Source organism: Triticum dicoccoides, chromosome 1B (genome assembly GCF_002162155.2).
Source record: "Triticum dicoccoides isolate Atlit2015 ecotype Zavitan chromosome 1B, WEW_v2.0, whole genome shotgun sequence".
Classification (NCBI taxonomy): Eukaryota; Viridiplantae; Streptophyta; class Magnoliopsida; order Poales; family Poaceae; genus Triticum; species Triticum dicoccoides.
This window is the reverse complement of record NC_041381.1, coordinates 7,172,715-7,193,663: the sequence shown is the minus strand read 5'-3', so window position 1 is coordinate 7,193,663 and position 20,949 is coordinate 7,172,715. Positions and strand designations below refer to the sequence as shown.

Sequence of the window (20,949 nt, the reverse complement as noted above, 5' to 3'; positions counted from 1 at the left end):
GCACAAATTTTGGATTCCATTTCTTTCAATCTTTAGGTTATGGGAGCAATAGTAGATAAAAGAGACAAATATTAGGGCATATTTTAATTACACTGCAGATAACAGCCGAAAGAAAGTGTCACATGTGGATACTATGTGTACAGTAGAGTCTTATAACAAATATAAGCAACCCGCAAACCAAATTATATTTTTGCATTGTTAGAAATGAGCAAGCAAACAAACAGAGAAATATCAAGAACGGGACACACATTTTTACGTGGAAAACCCTTGTGGAAAAAACCACGGGCACATAACAGTGATCTTTTGCTGCATCAGGAGAGTCTACAAATACAAGGGGTATATATAGGATACATAGACTTACAATGAGTCCTCAACTCATTCTGTGTGGCATGGCATGGCATACAAGAGGTATATATAAGTGGTGTATGAGTGACTTGAGTAAAAAATCAAAAATCTGAATCGGCCTCTGCTTCAACAGACCCTGGTTTCTCACTAGGATTCAGACCTTATATCAGCATGCATCCCTTGCTGTAATATAAGCGCGCTGAAAGGCACAGAACAAGAACTAGAAGATGGTCACTGGATGAGTGTTTGGTATGCCTCCTGCATGGTTGGCCTTGCTTGGGGAGAAGATTCCAAACAAGATAAGGCCAACATGATGAGCAGCGCTAAGTTATTCTCTTCTGTTGTTATTGGTGTTGTCGGCCGTTGGTCCAGAATATCTTTCACCATCATTGATTGTCCGCCGTTAGAAAGACTACCATCTAATAAATTCCTTGGATGCTTGCCCATCACTAGCTCTAACACAACCACCCCAAAGCTATAGACATCACATTTCTCTGTCGCAACAGATGTGTACGACAGTTCTGCACAAAAGCGTCGAAAACATTAGAATTAGGAACAAATGGATAGAGGCGAATGCTTCTGATGTGAAAAAAATGGTTATACTAGTACGTAGCAGGAGCTTTGTAGCCAAACGTTCCTGCTAGTGCACTCCAGTTTGACGAATCGGGCTTAAGAATCCTTGCTGTGCCGAAATCCGAGACAAAGGCCTTGAAGGATGTATCAAGTAAGATGTTGTTGCTTGTGATATCTCGATGGATTATAGGTGGACTGCATTCGTGGTGCAAATAAGATATTGCTTGAGCCACGTCAGTTGCAAGAGCAATTCTCTTCTTCCAATCCAATTCCTTTGCTAGCTCCTCATTTTCCAATGTCCTGTGGAGGCTTCCCTGCTGAATGTAGTCGTAGACGAGAAATTTATATGTTGGATGGGAGCAGAATCCATACATTTTGACGATGCTTCGTTGTCGGATCTGTGTTAAGATTTCCATTTCACTACGGAATCTTCTTTCATCATCCAACTCTTCTTCGGTCTGATGAAGCTTCTTCACAGCAACCAGCTGCCCGTCTTGGAGTTGTGCCTTGTAGACTTTGCCGTATCCCCCTGTTCCAATGATGTACTTATCATCAAAGTCTTCTGTTGCCCTTACAATATCATCAAATGCTAATCTTCCGTCGAAATTCCAAACAGAGAATAGGTCCCTTGCTTCAGCGGTAACACTTTCTTGTGGTTTTCTCTTCTTACGAATAGCTATTATTATGACAACAATTGCAGCAACAATGCCGAAACCCATCACAAGAACAATTGGCAAAAGCAAACCAAGTATCTTCCCCTTTTTGTGAGCAGCTACTGGGGTTGAATAACAAGGTGGCAGGCCAGAGAGGTTACCACACAGATCTTTATTGGGAAGAAACCAACTTGCTGAAGGCTTTTGGAGTAGCCGTGCTGTTGGGACCTGCCCTTCCAAGTCATTGTAGGACACATCGAGTGTTAAAAGGCTCACCATGCTTGCGAAGGAGGATGAAATGCTGCCACTGAACTGATTATGCGATAAATTCAGAAATTCTAGCATCTGCAACTTCCAAGTTGTTGTGGCAACACACCACTGAGGTTATTGTTGCTCACATCTAACATGATCTGCAGGCCTGCTAAATTTCCAACTGCACCAGGCAAGCTCCCACTGAACTTGTTATTGTTGATCTTCAAGGACTGTAGTTTTTTGCAGGCCCCTAGTTCCTCAGGTATTAATCCACTCGGTCTGTTCCCAGATATATCAAGGTATCCTAGATTGCTTAGCTTTTCTATCTGTGTAGGTATGGATCCAGATAACTGGTTCGATGATAAGTTCAGGCTATATAGATTTGCTAAAGTGCAGATTTCTGGTGGAATCTCACCATTGAGATAATTAGAATCGAGTTCTAGTTTTTCTAGGTTGGACAATTTAGAAAGAATTGGAGGTATGGAACCGGTGATCATATTGTTTCCTAGACTTAGTACTGTTAGTTTGGTACATGCACCTAGATTTGATGGGATCTTCCCAGAGAGTCTATTCGATGACAAGCTCATTCCTATGAGTTGTGGATACACACCAAAATGCTGAGATATATCTCCTGTTAGTTGGTTCCTCGCAAGGCCAATTCGGTACAAATTCGTACAGTTCTTCAAACTCCTTGGAATGGGGCCATTGAACATATTAGAATGTAGAATGAGTTGTTGAAGTTTGCCACCTGAACATATATTTTCAGGTAAAGGTCCTGAAAGTGAGTTGTTAGATGGGTTAATTATCCTTTTGCCCTCAGTGGTGTCTATGTGCTCAGTTTTGCCCTCAGATGCGAATTGTCCTCAGTTTTGCCCCTAGTCCGTGCGCACCGACTCGTTCCGTGAACTCTGCCGTCTCCGTCAGGTCAACCTTTTGACTCGGCCCTTACAGGTGGGACCAGGCGGCAGAAACGGCCAATTTTATTCAGACCGTTGCACGCGTGGCTTGTGGGACCCAGCAAAGAGCCGTTGAGCAGAGAGCCGTTGGCGGGTGTGCTATATAAGCGGGCGACAGCGGCGGTGACCACGGCGATAGAGAGAACGGCGGTGACCACGGCGAGAGAGAGAGCACGGCGGCGGGAAGCTAGATGTGGAGGGCGCGGCGGTGGGAAGCTAGCAGTGGAGGGCGCGGCGGCGTTGAGATCCCCTTCGGCTCCGAGCTCCATGTCTTCCTCAAGCTCCCGCGCCACCTCGCGGATGCAGAGCCGGGCGCGTGTGGACATGCCTGTCTTCGTCTGTCCGCGGTGCCGGGCGGGCGTTGATCGAAGGGTTTCTCAGACACCGAGGAACCAGAATCGTCCGTTCTACGTGTGCAGCGAGAATGGGGTAAGAATCGGGGCAATTGCACCATTTTCGTCGTCGGGATGTTTGAGCAATGGGTTGATCTGTTTAGTGTTCATGCAGGTGACATGCTTCTTTCTTTGGGTCGATGCTCTGGCCAAGACTCTGATGAATGAACTGCAAGAAGAGCATGAAGAATGGTTGCGCATGCTGCCACGAACGGCAGTGGCCACACCACGAGCTCCGGAAGAAGAGATGGATGGCGAAGCACGCACTGACAGAGAGCTAGCTATTGAGCTTAGGATGTTGAAGAAGAAGGTTAGGAAGCTTGAAGATCAAGCACTACCAATACCCATTTGCAAATACTTTTGGGCATTTGTAGGTATGGTAATCGCACTGGTTGTAATATTGAAAATGTATGAAAAGGCATGAATTATGAAGGAATTTGTAATCTTGAAATTGTTTGAGAAATTCACCTAGTTTAAATGTTGGTTAAAGTTGTTTAAATGTTGAAACAAAAAGAGAAGAAGTGACCAACATTTAAATATGTTGGAAAAAAAAAAGAAATTAGGAATTCAGAAACTTTTGATCAATGAAATGCAGCTCTCTGCTCTGCCTTTCTGTCCGAAAAAAGGTTGCTCTTGGGCCAAATTCAGATCGTAGAGCCAAGTGCAGGCTATACTAATGGGCCAACTGCATCCAATTAGGCCCATTCAGGGGTTTTCTTGCGTATTTTTTTGTTCTCTATTCTGATTTAATTTAGGCAGTAAATCATAATGCTGAAACTTTTTGTGGAAGCTAATTGAATTATTCCGGAGCCAAACAATTAAGGTTAGAATTTTTTTGGAGCTGTTAATTAATCCAATTCAAATACACCGTGATTTAAATCAAAGACCAAAATGTCATGGAAAATGTGCCTCAGCTCTGGTAGAGGTTTACGCCAGGTGCCAAAATAAATGAACATTTTTTAAGGGCATTACATTGAGGAAAACATAATATGTATAAAAAATGAAGGGTGGAAAATGCACAAAAAATTGGTGCGGCTGCGGACTCGAACCCAGGACCGCATGGGTTTGTGGTGTTTAGGGCTGCGCTGGTAACCGCTAGGACAGATGGCAAGACTTTGACATAGGTAGGGAAGGAAGGTATACATAGTGAGACTGTGAATTTTTTTTTAAAAAAATAGTGAGACCGTGAATGTTTGCACACGCGTGAGAGTGGTTTTCCTTTGTTTTGCACTTAAATTTTGGAGGGTTGCAAGGTTGAAAATGTATGTTGCACTACCACATGATTTTGGTCGGAGTGGCACTTGGTTTAGGGTTAGAGTGGCACTTGGTTTAGGATTTAAAGGGAATAAATTTACATGTTAGTTCATGACTTTTTGTTTGAATGAAACAGAGGGCTTCTCACCCCCTATGATTTTCATTAATGAAAACCACAAGTTCTTGAACTTCATGACTTGTTTAGGGAAGAAATGATAAGTTTGGGCACGGACATTTTTTAACACACATAATGAGATAGAACACACCGTACCATTACAATAACTTAGATAAGTTCACGGACAGTTCATGGACACATGACGAAACATGACACGACACGACATGACATAGAAAAGCAACAAAATAAAAAACCAAACGTGACGAGCTTGACTCCGGGCTTGAACATCTTCATCTTGACCTCCTTCTTTCACCTTGGCCGCGCGCGCCCCTTCAACACCATCTTCATCTTCACACCTCCTCCTCGTCGTCGTAGGGAAGGGAGTGCATCTGGCCTGGAGCGGGGAAGATGCGCTCGTAGTTGGTATAGATGTTGTAGATGGTGAAGAAGATGGCCTCGCAGCCGCACCAAAAGACTTGGCCGAGGAGCTCGCGCGCGTCAAATGGGTTGGTGAAGGTGACCGTGAGCAGTAGGAGGATGCCGCCGCGGTCACGAACCTCGTTGAGGGTGAACATCCTCGGCGAGCCCCGTGGGAGGTGGGCATAGCCGGCTCTGAGGAAGGCGCGGGTGAGTTCGACGGAACCCCTCCACCTTGAAATAGCCCACACACGGAGCTCCCTCTCCACGAGCACGCCCGGTGGGTAGCGCAGCTCCGGCACCACAGGCGGACGGCGGAAGGTCGGCCCGTTGAACTGCATCTTCTTCACTTGGTCTTGCTTGGGGAGGGCTTGGTCGCTTGGGTGTTTGAAGTTGGAGAGGATCGGATCTGGCTTGTGGGTGGGAGAGGAAGAGAGGCACCCCATTTATAGGCCTGTGGGTGGGAGAGGAAGAGAGAAAGGATGAGAACGGTGCGTGCGTGAATCCGGACGCGTGTGTGTATCCGTTACGTTTTCCACACTTAAATTTTTGCACGAAAACGATGCATCTTTGACCGGGCAGTGCATGTGAACCGCTGCCCTGAACCACTACCCTTAACCACCTAGCTCGCCTCGCTAGCCTAGCTCGCCTAGCTGGCCTAGCGCGCCTCGCTCGCCTCACTCGCATGCATGCACGTCGCCGCCTCCCGCGCATGCGCAAACCCACGTAGCCGCCTCCATGCATGCAAGGCCTGGAAAGGCTGAGACGGGCTATTTACTGCGATCTCAGGCCCAGACAACGAGACGGCCCAACGGTCCATCCAGCGCGTCCGATATTTGTTAAAAAAACAATCTCCCAGCCAATCAGATTGCATCTCGCAGATCGCCCCCCTCCTCCCCGCAGATTTCTTCTAGAAGGGTTAGATCGACGGCCCTTGATCACCGCTAGGGTTAGATGAACGGTCCTTATTCAGCGCTAGGGTTAGCGGGGTTTGGGAGGGGTTTGGAGCCGTCAAAGCTATGTTTGACCAGATTTCAAATGAGCATAATAAATTAAATAAAAATTAGAAAAATGAAAAACCTGCGCACATAGTCTTCTTATGTCATATACTAACGATTTAAGTTGATAAACAAGCTTTACATACATTTAAATGATAAGTTCATGTGTATTGTATGATATCTCGAGTATCTCAAACTCTCTGGTATGAAGTGAAGAGAAGTGTTTTGGGGAAATGAACATGAAAATTTCAAAAAACTCACCACAGCTTCATTTTGGAGTGACTAAGAAGGATCCAGGCTTAGTTTTTCATTTTGATGTTTTACACTTGTTTAAATCTTGCTCAAAGTTAAGTTTGACCAGAATTCAAATGAGCAAAACAAATTTAAAAAAAATCAAAAAATGGAAAAACCAGCGCACATAGTCTGTACATATAGAATATATGTGTAGGAAAGTTATTTGGCTGATTTAGATAAGGTCGAAAAAAACCTTGCTTAGAAATGAAGCCGTTTACCCTACCTTTGGACCCCTCTTTTTAGCACATTTTTCATGAAAATTTCAAAAACCTCACCACAACTTCATTTTGGATTGACTAAGAAGTATACAGGCTTAGTTTTTCATTTTGATGTTTTAGACTTGCTTAAATCTTGGTCAAAGTTAGGTTTGACCAGAATTTAAATGAGCAAAACAAAATTCAAAAAAATCAAAAAAAGGAAAAACCATGTGCTCATTCAAACATCATCCAACAGATATTTAAACATCATGTCAAACATACTTCTAACATAGGTCCAACATCATCCAATAGAAATACAACATGTCAAGTGATAAATGTTTCATAATACAACATCATTCCTTATTCATAATGTTTCATAATTGTTCATAGATAGCGTTGGGGCTTCTGTCTGTTCCTTGAGCTTCTTGCCATCACTTTGCTCCTCGTGCACCTTGTGCTCATTGTTTCTTCTCTTCTTCTCTTGGTTGTCGGTACCTTGCGCGTCTTCTTCAAACCTACCATAGAGCTGTGCAAAACATAAAGGGTCCAAACATAAACGGTAATGAGATCGTGTCAAGTGATAGATGTACAGTAGTATTTGACCCTTGCAAGATTTACATACCTAGCAGAACTCACAACAACAGAAGGTTGGTCACCATTTGGAGCCTCACTTGGATCACCATGATCACCATTTAGAGCCTCACTTGGATCACCATTTGGAGCCTCACTTGGATCATCATTTGGAGCCTCACTCGGATCACCATGATCACCATTTAGAGCCTCACTTGGATCACCATTTGGAGCCTCACTTGAATCATTATTTGGAGGATATTTTGGATCATCGTCAAAATCATGCGGCTGTTGACCATCATCATTTGGAACCTTGTCAAAATCCTCATCTGATGCAACCGGCTGTTGACCATTATTTTCATCATCTGTTGAGGCAACCGGCTGTTGACCATTATTTTCATCATCTGTTGAGGCAACCGGCTGTTGACCAACATTTTCATCATCTGTTGAGGCAATCGGCTGCTGACCAACATTTTCATCGAAGCCTTCATCGAAACTCTCTTCGAACGCTGGATCTACTGTGTTATCACAATACTTACCGAAATGACCAGACCCACCACATCTTGTGCACTTACGCTTCCTCGCTCCAAGTCCAGCTCCTTCGCTGCGAGGTCTTATTCGACTCTTCCTTGGTCTACCTGCTGCTCTCTTCAGAACTGGAGCGCAAAGCTTGAATCCAGGGTCCACCATGTCCCATTGTTGTTTTCCCTCCATAGCAGGCAAGGCATAAGCATATGTGGCTTTGAACCTTGCAACAGAGTAGTAATCATGCACATACTGCTGTATGTTCCCTGCTGGACCTGGAAGAGAAGTGATGAAAAACAAGGCATGAATGCATGCAACCCAGTTATCTGCCATTGCCTACAACTGCAAGTTCTAGCTTCTAAATCCACTGGATATCTCCATTCCCTCTTCTCTTTATCCAAATATGATATCTCTGCTGTGGTACCCGAGCAAAGCGTCATGTTCATTTCCAAGCCTATTTTCTTCTGCTTCAGTTCATTCATCACGGCAGGGATGATAATGTGGCCCATGAATTTTGCCTCGGCTATTCCTGCACGATAATGAAATTTCTGCATGTATTCTATCCTTATCCTATCAAGCAAATCCACCACATAATGACCCTTTAGTTTCCGGATCGTTGAGTTGAAAGACTCTGCTAGATTATTGTGCACATAGTCAACTTTGCTTACTTCACTGAATTGGCTTCTGGCCCATAACTTGGAGTGGTGTGTTTCCAAGTATTCTTTCACTTTGGGATTCATGTATAACTACCTCAAGTGGTAGTTGTGCTTCTTCACACTGCATGTCAAAGATGCTGGCCATAAATTGTCGGTATACACCTTTCCTTTAAATTTCTTCATGAAATTTGCAGCAAGGTGACGCATGCATTCCCTATGCTCTACTCCAGGGAACACATTGTCCACGGCCACTTCTAAACCTTTGCAGGCATCTGTATGAATGACCAACCCATTGGGATGTGCAATAGCCTGGCGGAGATTATGCAAAAACCAAGTCCAGCTCTCCTCAGACTCTGTCTCCAGCACACCATAGGCAACTGGAAATACAAAACTATGTGCATCAACTGCACAAGCTGCTACTAACTGTCCTTTAAACCTTCCTGTGAGAAAAGTGGCATCAATAGCCAAATAAGGCCTGCAGCTTGCCAAAAAACCCCGGGGACAAGCCTCAAAGCAGACAAAAACCCTTCTAAAGCATTCCTTGGTCTTTGTCACTCCCCTGAATGTGTACTCCACGGTGTGGTGATCAATATCTACAATACTACCTGGGCTTGTCCTCTCCACTTCACCTTTGAACGAATACAACAATTGAAAACTTTCCTGCCAGTTACCATAAATAGAATCCATAGCATGTTGTTTACCATTGAACAACCTCATGTATGGTAAATCTATCTTGAACTTATCTTTGATGTTCTTCTGCAATTCCTTTGGACTCACTTGCTGGTTTTCTTTCACCCACTTTTTTACTTCTTCTGCCACCCATCTTGACTTGGCTCTACTGATTGTATCCTTCCTAAGGGTTGATTCCTGGCATGTGTGCTTAAAAGGATTCACTTTGACCTGAACATTAGTGCTATTCCGCATTTTAGCTGCAAGCAGCCTCCATGGACAACCCTCAGTCGGACAGTGCACTCTGTAACGTACTTGATCGCTCTTGTCAACTTTGAAAGTACGTTCTACCTTGATGCAGTATGTCACAAGTGCATTTCTACACTCATTCATGGATGCAAAAACTGTACCTTCTTCCATTTGAGGGTTCAAAGGGTCCCATTCAACAGCTGCAAGGTCTTCGTCCTCACCCATCGCGTCATCATCCACACGGACTGCATTGTGAGCCTCATCTTGGTTTTCAGCCCGAGGTGCCCGTCGTAAATTCTGAATAACATCAGAATATAACTTCTCTTCATCAACCCCAGAATTGTAGCCATCAGGCTCCACTTCAAGGGGGACCCTACTGCTGTTGCCCACACTTGTCGAGCCACCATGTCGCCGTGCACCAACTGAACTGTTCTGGCTAGAGATGCCATTACGACGACTTGATTCTCCCCGAGATGTTGCACCCGCCATCCTAGGTCCAAATGCCTGCTCAAGCACATCAACTTGCAGCCTCACATGAAAATTATCTTTCTCTTTATGCCTAACAAACATGGTAGCTAGCTCTTCATCATTACTAACTGTCACCCAATTCTTTTCCCCATCATAGTATTTGTATACCACTTCATCAAGCAAACCCCAAGGATATTGGCTACAAATTACCTCCCCAAATTGTCTGAAACTCCAATTACTAGCCATTGGCAACCGATAATCAAAACCTCCTTGGTATTTCTTCTTATCCTTTGCATCGAACATGTACCGGTCCCTTCTAATGTGCACCATGAAAGCAAACCGCAACTCCATCCTAACCGGCGAAAAACAGAGACGCAATCAGCACACTAATTGGGCAAACCTACTCGAATCGAGTGTTCAAATGCACAACTAAGCTCAATCTAAACAAGAGGCGAGACTTACCCCTCGGGAACCCAGTCGTGGACGCGGCGGATCTCCGGCCCGATGCCTGCCTCGCCAAATACTCCGGGGTCGCCGCTGCTCACCATTTCGCCCTAGGGTTCTTCCTCCTAGTTCAAATAGCTCCAGCGGCCCCCCACCTTTGAGCGCTCCGGCCGGGCGCACGGAAGGAGGCCGCGCCGTGAATCGAGCAGGTGGCGGGCGCCCCACCCGTGGCGTCGCAGCAAGGTGGTGGGCGTCACAATGAGCCGTGGAGCGTAGGCGCAGGGAGGTAGCGGCGGAGCAGGCCGTGCAACTGGTGGCGGGGGGTGCTGGCCGCGGCGCAGGTGGCGGCGGCGGCGGCGGCGGCGCAGGACAGCCGGCCGGGCGGATGGGTGTGAGCTAGAATGATTTGGGGATTTAGTTGCAGGGGCCTACATGTCAGCTCCGGACCCACGTCCACGCGGTCCCACGTGTAAGCTCCGGACCCACAACTACTAACGCCGGCGGACGGAATGGACTCAAATATGGCCGTTTGGCCTCGTCGTAGTTGCTGTGCTCGGACTAGGGGCAAAACTGAGGACAATTCGCATCTGAGGGCAAAACTGAGCACATGGACACCACTGAGGGCAAAAGGATAATTAACCCTTGTTAGATAGACCAAGTACAACAAGGTTTATGAGATCTCCGAGTTCTTGAGGAAGAGAACCTGATAATTTATTATCGTAGATGTACAACTTTTGGATGCTTTGCAACTTCCCAAAAGCTTTTGGTATTGACCCTGAAATTTGGTTCTGACTTAAGAATAAATATTCAAGGTTTATCAGGTTGCCAATTTCCTGGGGGATGGAACCAGTTATCTGATTTTGAAAGAGGGATAGTATTACTAACATGGATATATTTCCTAGGGAATTAGGAATAGAGCCAGATATTTGGTTGCCAGACAAGTCTAAATTCTTTAGATCCATTAAGTAGCCCAATTCTGAAGGCATTGAGCCTGTGATTTGATTTGAATATAGAAAAAGTTCACTGAGCATAGTGAGGTTGCCTAGTTCTAGGGGTATCGAACCTGTTATCTGATTATTGCTGAGAAAAAGTTTGCTCAACATAATGAGGCTGCCTAGTTCTAGGGGTATAGAACCATTGATTTGATTTTCAGAGAGAAAAAGTTGGTTCATCTTGGTGAGATTGGTTATGGATATTGGAATTGGACCTGAAAAATAATTTGAGTCAAGTTGGAGATTTTGCAAATGGACTAGCCTGCCTAGTTCTTCGGGTATAGGTCCTGAAAGTTGATTACCATATAGGTACAAAATATTTAGTTGGGTTAGATTTCCAAGGGTTCTTGGTATCATACCACTAAAGTTGTTATTGCTTAGTTGTAGAAGCCGTAGGTTGACAAGCCTTCCAATCTCCTCAGGAATGGGACCTGATACAATGTTTTCATGGATGACAAGATCTGTTAACATTGTTAGGTTACTCAGAGACGTAGGGATACGTCCTATGATGCTGTTAAATGAGAGGTCAAGCAGCCTAAGACTTTGCAGGCGACCAATCTCACTTGGAATTTTCCCTGTGAGCTGGTTCTGCTGAAGGATAAGTTTGGAAAGTGCAGACAGGGAGCAGATACTAGCGGGTAGTGCACCATGGAGACTGTTGTTACGAAGGTCGATATATGCGAGGAATGGAAGAGCCGAGAAGTTGAGCTCACCAAGCTGGCCATGGATGCCAGCATCGGGCAAGGAGATGTTGGTGACCACCCAGGGCATGCTGCGGCCATGGCGGACAGCCGTGCACATGATGCCCGTCCAGTTGCAGGGCATGGTGTTTTCCTGCCAAGAACTCATCTGCACCGGTGGGCTCGCAAGTGTTGCTTTCCAGTGGAGGAGGGCCATGTGTTGAGACCTCAGTGAGATCCCCCAATGACGTGCCGCCTTTGCTTCTTCCAAGAGAAGAAGGCACGACACCAGCAGTAAGTAGCAGAGGTAGAACGAAAGTGTGGAGCCTGATGGCATTTTGCTTCCTAGTGTTTGCATGTTGTGTTTGGTTGAGGGATGTGATTCTGTGTGCACAACAACTCTGTTTATATTGAACCAGTATCAGTAATTCAGTATTTCCTCCATCGTTACGAGGTCCCAAGTCAACCAACACACAGTAGTTGAGAGGAAGGCACAGAACCAACAGTAGGTAGAGGTAGGACAAAGGTGCCATCTTACTGCCTAGTGTTTCCACTCGTGTTTGCGTTTGGTTTGCCAAATGGCAGACTGCAACTCTACTGATGAGTATTTAACTAGTGTTATTAGGTCGTCAGTCATCAACGTGCAACAGTTGACTGGAAGCTGTCTCCACTTTTGCTGCCTGCTGGGCTGCCTGATTTCCTTCTTCAGGGTCGCTATCACTTGCTCTATTTTCTTTTCTCAGGCCTGCAGAAAAATGAGACATAAATTATTCCTAGAAAGCAGTGGAAAAGGCAGGGATAGAAGCGTACCCACGGGGTATGCCTACCCATATATATCTTTCTCAGTTCTCCAAGAAAACATTGGAGTTTTTTATTTGATGGTATCTCCTGTGAATCAGTGATTGGCTTGACAGTGTTTCTTGTTTATTTGACCGTGCAACTTGTAACTGCTTCAGTTATCTCTTAAAGCTATTCTTTGCTTTTCAGCTGGTACACAGAACAAAGTATTTAGCGCAAGTGGTGGGGCAATGCAACGATTACCCGTGGGAAAATTCCATGCTGGATAGCAGGAATAAAGGTTCATGTGTTGAAATTTGGTCAATACAAATCCTGGATCGCAGGTCTTGTTGGAAGTCATGAGCGAGGAAAATGAGGTAGTGGATATGATTTAAGAAATACTACATTTATAATGATCTCGAGTATCTAGCCTAGCTATCAATTAGATCATGTGAAAAGATAATGAAACCCCACTACTACAGAACATGCTACATCAGATGTCGCATTCGAAGCAGGCCTAAAACACCCTCTTGGATAGCTTAATCCGAGGAGGCCCATTGTTTCTCATATACGACTGCCTATAATTCATAGAAGGGTGGAGTGTCTCTTCCCATTGTTTGTTTTGGAATAATACTGAATGATAGGGAAGCCCCTGCCGCCCATGTACGTGTTGACTGTTGACTGTTGACTGGTGTGTAACATCCAACATGCCAATATTTCCAGGTATGGGCTTTGTAATTTATGTGTAATCAAAAGTGTGCAAATTATTACTATTTTTTACAGGAATTTGGTAGCTTCTTCTTCTGACAGAGTGATTCCTGTATTCAGTCGCCCTTGGGTTTTTCACACCATGCACATCATCTCATGCCATCCTTTGTAGGTGGTACTCCCTCCGTCCGAAAATACTTGTCGGAGAAATTGATAAAAATGGATGTATCCAGAACTAAAATACGTCTAGATACACCCATTTCTCCGACGAGTATTTCCGGACGGAGGGAGTATGAGCGTAGACCATCGCCATTGATTCTTTTTTATACAATTAAGAATTGGCTAATGGTTTCCTGTACTCTTGAGTCCCAAACTTGATACAAACCATACCCTGGAAGAAAGATGCTCTGGATGCAGATGGTAAGGCTTTGCCCAACAATCTCCATATGAAGGTTTGCACTCGTATTTCCTGCAAAAGGCTACAAACTGTAGCTGCAATATATAGATGAGTTAGTGTGAACTGGCTTTAATGTTTTCAAATTAATGCATCCTCTGGATTAACTGAAAAAGCTGACATGCCTGATCTTCGGGAAGGTGCATTGCTGAATGAATTACACGGAATAATCTGACGTGTGTGGATGAACTACCAGACACGAGGTACTAATTGTAGCTGGGTTTTCCTTTACTTTTTAGTTTCTTTTGGTTTCATCGGGTTTTTTTGTTCATCCTTACCAGTTCAACTGATTTTTTTTTTACTTTATTGTCTCTCTTTCTGTTTTCTGTCATGGTTTTGTTTTTTAGTTTCCTTTTTAATATTTTGCTTTTCATTTTGTATATCATTTTAAAATACTTGAAATTTTTTAAAATATAAAATTTTAAATATGTGAACATTTTCTAAATATGAGGTGAATATTTCTATTTCTATATATGTACATGTTTTAAGTGAATGAATCTGATTATATATATATATACGGACAATTTTTAAATAATTGTTGAACATTTTATTTCATATGTATCAACAATTATATGTACATACAGGAACATAAACTTCATTTCTCGTAAGTATATTTTTTTCGTTTTCTTGAAAACTGATTAATAATTTTAAAAAATTTGTGAAATAAAAATATTCCTAATAAAACAACAAAAATATATAAAAAAACCCGGATCATGACCATGAATGGTCTGGCCCAGGGAGCGCTTGCCTGTGTGTGTTTGGTCGTCAACTCTTTGTCTTACGGCCTGCAGCCTCCGATGCCAAGATCCGCCACCTCGATGCCGCTCCGGTCTACCCCGAGCTCTCGGCGGCCCCGTCGGCATCCTCCTCCCCATTGCGAAGCCCCACCACCGAGCTTCGGGCCGCACTTGCATCAAATTCTACAACTTTAGGTGATTGATGCCACAGGGAAGAAAACCATTGATTTTTGCTGGTCTTGGTAATTTGAGCATCGATTTCACGGAGAAGAGAATTTGGAGGAGGGAGGCGATCAGTAGAATGTCTACAAAGGCTAGCAAGTTGTTAACATGGATCTTATGTATCCACGGGCTGACAAGGGGCGGACACCTCTCACCGGGCGGCGACAGGTGGCTGAAGCGGATTTGTTGGTGAACGGCTGGTCCCCCTGGCCCCAGGCTTGATCCTCAACACCTTGCCTTGCTGTGGAACATCTACCAGCGCAGGAGAGGAAATAGCACTGGTGGGATACGGGTCTTCTGTACTGTTTTTTTGTCAATAAATGAATAATACATATGAATCTGGGCCCTTCGTTGGCCACAATGAACGGTGACTGTTGCTTTAGAGGTACCATGAAGATCTTAGCTCTCTCTCTCTCTCTCTCTCTCTCTCTCTCTAGGATGTATATAACCAGATAATTCTTGGTTAACCAATAATATTACTCCCTCAATCCGTAATATTGATTTAGTACAAAGTAATAACTTCCATAAAAGTATCATGATATATCATGTAATTTATTTACATTGCACTCAAAAGCGCATACTGAAAACTGAATTTACACAACAACAAAACTCCACCCTGAGGCGAGCTAAATAATTCTTAGCCACAATAATTTAACACAAAGTTCACAAGGATATACGAATATCATGTACTCCCTCCGCAAACTTGCGACACTTGTTTAGGTCGGAGGTACTCCCTCCATCCCGAATTACTTGTCATCAAAATGGATGAAAATGAATGTATCCAGAACTAAAAAACATCTAGATACATCCATTTCAGTGACAAGTATTTCCGGACGGAGGGAGTAATAGCAAATAGCACAACGCCACCACAAAACCCAGTAGTCCTTTATTTTTCCAGAAGGTCACCAGTACTTGTACTACGGAGTATATGTATCTTCCATCTCCATCGCAACATTCCGATCAACCAAACAGCAGACAAATGCCACCGTTGCACGTACTTCTAAAAGAAAGCGCCCCCCCCCTACAAAACAGATATAGGACACGACCGTGACCAAACTTGCTGCTGGTATTATGGAGACAAAATAAATACTCCCTCCGTCCTAGAATGTTTGAAGTTTTTTGACACTAGTGTAGTGTCAAAAAACGTCAAACATTCTGGGACGGAGGGAGTACATATTCCGTACTGAAGTGAACAGGGTGATTACTAAAGTTGAAAGCATGAACAGCTAGAAAGTGGTAATAGTGAACCATACCTCCCGCGTTGTTGATGAAATGTCATGATAAGAGAGAACCAGTTCAAGTTCATTCATCGTCATTCTCTTCATCGGTGCCGTCCTCTATTCCCACGATAGTTACTCCGAGGCGGTTGCGATGGGCACTTGTTTCATTCCTTATGGCAACTGATGCAGCCTTGTATTCAGAAGAAAATGTGTCTGCCTCCTTGTCAAGACGAAATTTTGCATCTTTCAGACTTGCGAGGTGTGCGATACCAAAATAATACCCATTCTCTGTTACCACTGAAAGCGGGACATCAAGCTTCTCAAGATTTGGCAACGCCCCTTCCATAAATACAAAGTTAACCGCAGCAGAAGTGCTATAGGCAAGACGAAAGTGCAACTCCTTCAACCATTGGAATCCTCTGCCTTGCACAGCAAGCGTCCTCCTTTGCCCTTTTATCAACCAAAGTTCCAGATAGAGTAAACCAGGAAGCTCTCCAAGCATGTCAAGTTCCTCCTGTGTTACGTCACCAACAATAAGTAGTAGGTATGTAAGATTAGTGAGTGCTGGTGTAATCCACTTTGGAATTTTTGGAAAATAGTAGCTTGTGGTCGTCATCCCAAATATTTGGAGTGAAGATGGCAGAGGAGACCAAGAATCTAAGAACTCGAGCGAATTTGAATCTTGCTGGCTGGATATCCAGAAACATTGGAGTTTGCATGTTCCAAGCCTACATAGAGAGGAGAGTAACATATCTGCACACCTATTGTCTGCATCATCCAGATGCACATGGAGTTCATTCAAAGTATTCAGATTCCCGAGCTCCTCCACTGCACCAACTGAACTGAGGGAAATATTAAAGCCTGAGACCACTTGTAAGCTCGTCATATTCCCAATCCCGTTTGGTACCTTCATTCTCCCATATCTATATCTGTATCTATATGGGCCACTTCCAGTGAGCAGATGTTGTAGCTTAATGAGCTGATCAATACCAGCAGGCAATTCATCTATGTATGTATTCCTAAGATCTAGCGTCTCTAGCCCATCTAGCCTCACAATTCTTTGTGGCAGCTCTGATATGTATGTGTTCTTAAAGCTGACAAACTTTAGCTGGAATAGCTTGTCCATAGGGCTCATGTCATACTCCTTAACATCCTCACAATCTTCAAAATCTAATACACGTAAAGCTTCAAATTTACCAAGACTGGGCAAGTGTTTGATGCAACCTGATCTTGTCACTGTCAAAGATCGAACATGGCTCAGATCTTCATTTTCCAATATATATGCAACCTCCTGGTCAATGTAGTGGATTGATAGTCTTCGAATAAAACCTTGGCGATTTGCCAAAAGTGTTTGCCCGCTGCCTACCACAGTGATGAAATTCTCTTCGGCTGATTTAGAAATAAGAAGTTCAAGCATCATGTCGTGCAATCTACAGGCACGAGCCTTACCATCATGACCAATGTCCACTGGCTGTACCATGTTTTTATTGATAAGCTCGTAGAAGTACTTCTCGGCAACATCCTGTTTGCTCTGTCCACGCTCTTCAGAGATGAAGCCTTCTGCTATCCATCTCCTGACTAACCTCTCTTTGTCAATGACATAATCCTCAGGGAAAATACTTAAATACAACAAACAAGTCTTGAGGTAACCAGGAAGAACATTGTAGCTCAAGGATAATATATTTTTCATTCCCTCTAGACTTTGGCTTCTGCTCAGGTCAGAACCAATCGACCTTTTCACCTTCTCCCACTCTCGTTTGTTAATTGGTCCTGTTGCCAATAAACGAGATATACTGTTAATTGCCAAAGGTAGGCCTCCACATTTTTTCAAGATCTCATCCTTGATATCTCTCAGCATATCAGGGCAACAATCCTCAGAGCCAAATATTGTTTTGAGAAACAAACTTTCAGAATGAAAACCATTTAACGGCTTCATTTCATAGACACGGTCATCAGTACTAAGGGAACATGATCTTGCTACATTAAAAATGCGTGTAGTAGCTATAATCCGGCTAGAGCGGTTATTCTCTGGAAAAGCACACTTGATATTATTCCATGCTGATATAGACCATACATCATCAACGATGATGAGGTACCTAATAGATAGAATGGAGAATGAACTTGATTAGATAAAGTAAACAACAATGAAACTCCAAAATTGTGTACTCTTGCTACAGGTGCTCAAATCCTTAAATCATGCTTACGACATACGTTTCCATATGAATCCTACAGTAACTGGGTACGATCTTTGCATTTTGCAATTAATATGAATATCTATTGGAAGTCTCCAAATATTTGTTTATCACTGCTACTTCTCTCCATCTACAGTCTTCATGCTTACAGAAACTGATATTACGACATGCTGTTGGTGATTATGGTAGACCCTCGCCTTCCCAGAATTACTTTGCACAGAACCACAGAAACAACTCCCGATATTTTGAGTGGTTTGAGTACTTTATATTATCAAATTTTGTGCAGTATTGTTCTATATATGAAAAGTTAATACTCCTTCCGATCCATATTACTTGTCGCTGATCTAGTACAACTTTCTAGTAAAGTTGTACTAGATCAGCGAAAAGTAATATGGATCGGAGGGAGTACTACAGTCAGTGAGTAAATCGGAGAAAATGAAAATGTACGCTTGCAAATGTTCTGCAAAAAAGTAGAAATAAATCTGAAGTTACCTCTTATCTTGTAGTAGGTTCCTCAGCTTTTCAATAGATGTCATTTCATCCCAGTTTTCGATGCCTGTTGTATAATCCTTCGGACAAGGCACTTTATAGATCAGATCCTTGACTATTTTCTTTATCTCTGGCTTTTGTGAGATGGATACAAAAGCCATGCAATCAAAGTGCCCTTCAATTTTGCCATATACCTCATTCGCTAATGTTGTCTTTCCCACTCCACCAAACCCAACAATTGACAACACCTTGCGATGATGTTTGGTTGAGCTATTTTCTTCTTCCACCATCCACTTGGCAAGATCATTTGTTGGACCATCTATGCCAATTAGGTTTTCACTAAAGCGAGCACCAAGTCGATGATCTCCAGCACCATGACTGGAGTTGCTACAAGAAATATCATCAAGCTTGTAACTACTCTTGAGATCTTTGACTTCCTTGATACGAGCCTTGAGGTCATCGATTTGGTTTGCAAATCCATGCCGATGCCCAAGTGGTCTTGAGGCACCGAGCAATCCCTCGGAAGAACTCCTTGAAGCCACGATGGTTGCTGCCACTGCCAAGTTGGTGAATAAACTTGTCAAAGCAATCTTCAGTATCGTATGCCAGCTCCCTTAAGAGCGATATCCATGTCTTCACTTGTTCATCTGGATCTTCTATCATTGTGTACTTCTTGAGCGCACCATGCATGCTGGTCAGCTCAGCTTTGAGAGAGCGGATCTCACTCCGCACCCCTTTCAGGCGTTTAAACTCATTGGCGAGCAGATCGGTGAGCTTCCCCAACAGAGGGCCCAATGCTCCCCTCGAAGCACTCACCACATCCATCTCTCTCTCTACTCCTTGTCTCGGTACACCACACTCGTGTTTGTGTTTGTATTTGTGTTTGTGCACTTGATGGTGTTACAAGAGCATGAAGAACGGCCAGTTGGCTTACTCGCATAAATGCTACTGCAACCCCTCGTTAACCAAAGTAACAAGGACTCACCTACTGCTATCCTTCTCAGGAGGACGGTCCACAATATTAATGTACGATCGGAGAGCAGGCAACATGGGCATCATTAAGAACAAGTTATATGTCAGGTTTAGAGTTGACAAAACAGAGCCAGATGTACATTTAGTTACAACTTGCTGTCAAGGTGTGAACATATTAGACTCTCTCACTCTCGGTATAGTATTATGAGATGGAGGGAGCAGTTTACGGCCATGTTTACTATCTCCATCCTGGTTTACTAGTCCCCATCGTACTTTGAGGTTTGTTGAAGCTGTCCTTTCTCTGTAGGACTTGACTGTTTTAATCTTCGTTAAATGACGCCAAATTGTTAAGATGTAACATCAAAACATTACTAGAGTTTGCGAAAGAAAATCACCTTACTGGATTCCACAGTCTTGAGAGCATAAGAGTACAAACATGTTCCAGGATATGTCTCAAAATGTTAGTAGTCAGTTTCAGCTGAGAACAAAAATTAATAAGTCAAGCTGGTTTAGTTATGGGGGGCACAGAGGCCAAGCGTTGAAGATGCCCTTAGAGATATTATTTCTTAATCACAACTTTGATTAGAGAATTCGGTGTTTAAAACCAGCTCAATTAATATGGATCAGTTTTCTAGAAAACGTTGAAGATGCCGTTAGGGACTAGTTATTTTCCCTTGCGTACTGCCTCTTCCACAATCCAAAAGCTATCTAGGCTAATTCAACTCTAAGTTTAGACTGACTGAATACATCGTCTTACTATAAACTCTGATGATTAGAAAAAGGTGATGATTAGTCAGCAGTTAAGTCTTGACGTGGTTTGCATTCATGTGCACGTATCCCCTTACATTTGTTTTACCTCCACTTGGTGGAGCGGGCAGCTTCCATTTACATGTAAAATCATAATCTTAAGATTCCATGAACTAGAGATTGGCCAACTAGGATTATTCAGTAACCATGGACTTGATTCACATTGGCCCGTTGTGATCAATCAGTTGGTAAGGAAGACGCCGGCAAAGTCTTGAATTTAAGCTGGTAGAACTAGAAATTAGCCGGTCATGATTAATCAGTTGGTATTGATTTTAATCTCCTGTAAATGACACCAAATTGTTGAGATGTAACACCAAAACATTACTGGAGTTTACAGAAAATAATCATCTTATTGGATTCCACAGTCTTGAGAGTATACCGACATGTTCAGGATATATATCTCAAAATGTTGTCTCTAGGATGAATTAGTTTCAGCCGAGGCAAAAAGAAAAAGTTCCAGTTGTTGTGCATGTTATTTTTTTGGGAGGGGTGGGAATGGCGGCCACACAGAGGCTAAAGAGTTGAAGATGTCCTTACAAGATATTGTTTCTCAATCACAACTTTGATTAGAGAATTCGGTGTTTAGCTGTTCTTTTCCCTTGCGTACTGCCTCTTACAAAGTACAAAATGTATTTAGACTAATCCAATTTTATGTTTGGGCTGACTAAATAC

The 20,949-nt window shown here is 43.4% G+C and overlaps 2 pseudogenes; both read right to left on the bottom strand.

Annotated features, from left to right (window-relative positions):
• Positions 1-402: 402 nt before the first annotated feature.
• Positions 403-12,036, bottom strand: LOC119349937 (annotated as a pseudogene).
• A 3,863-nt stretch (positions 12,037-15,899) lies between these two features.
• LOC119349936 lies at positions 15,900-19,332 on the bottom strand (annotated as a pseudogene).
• Between the last annotated feature and the right edge of the window lie 1,617 nt (positions 19,333-20,949).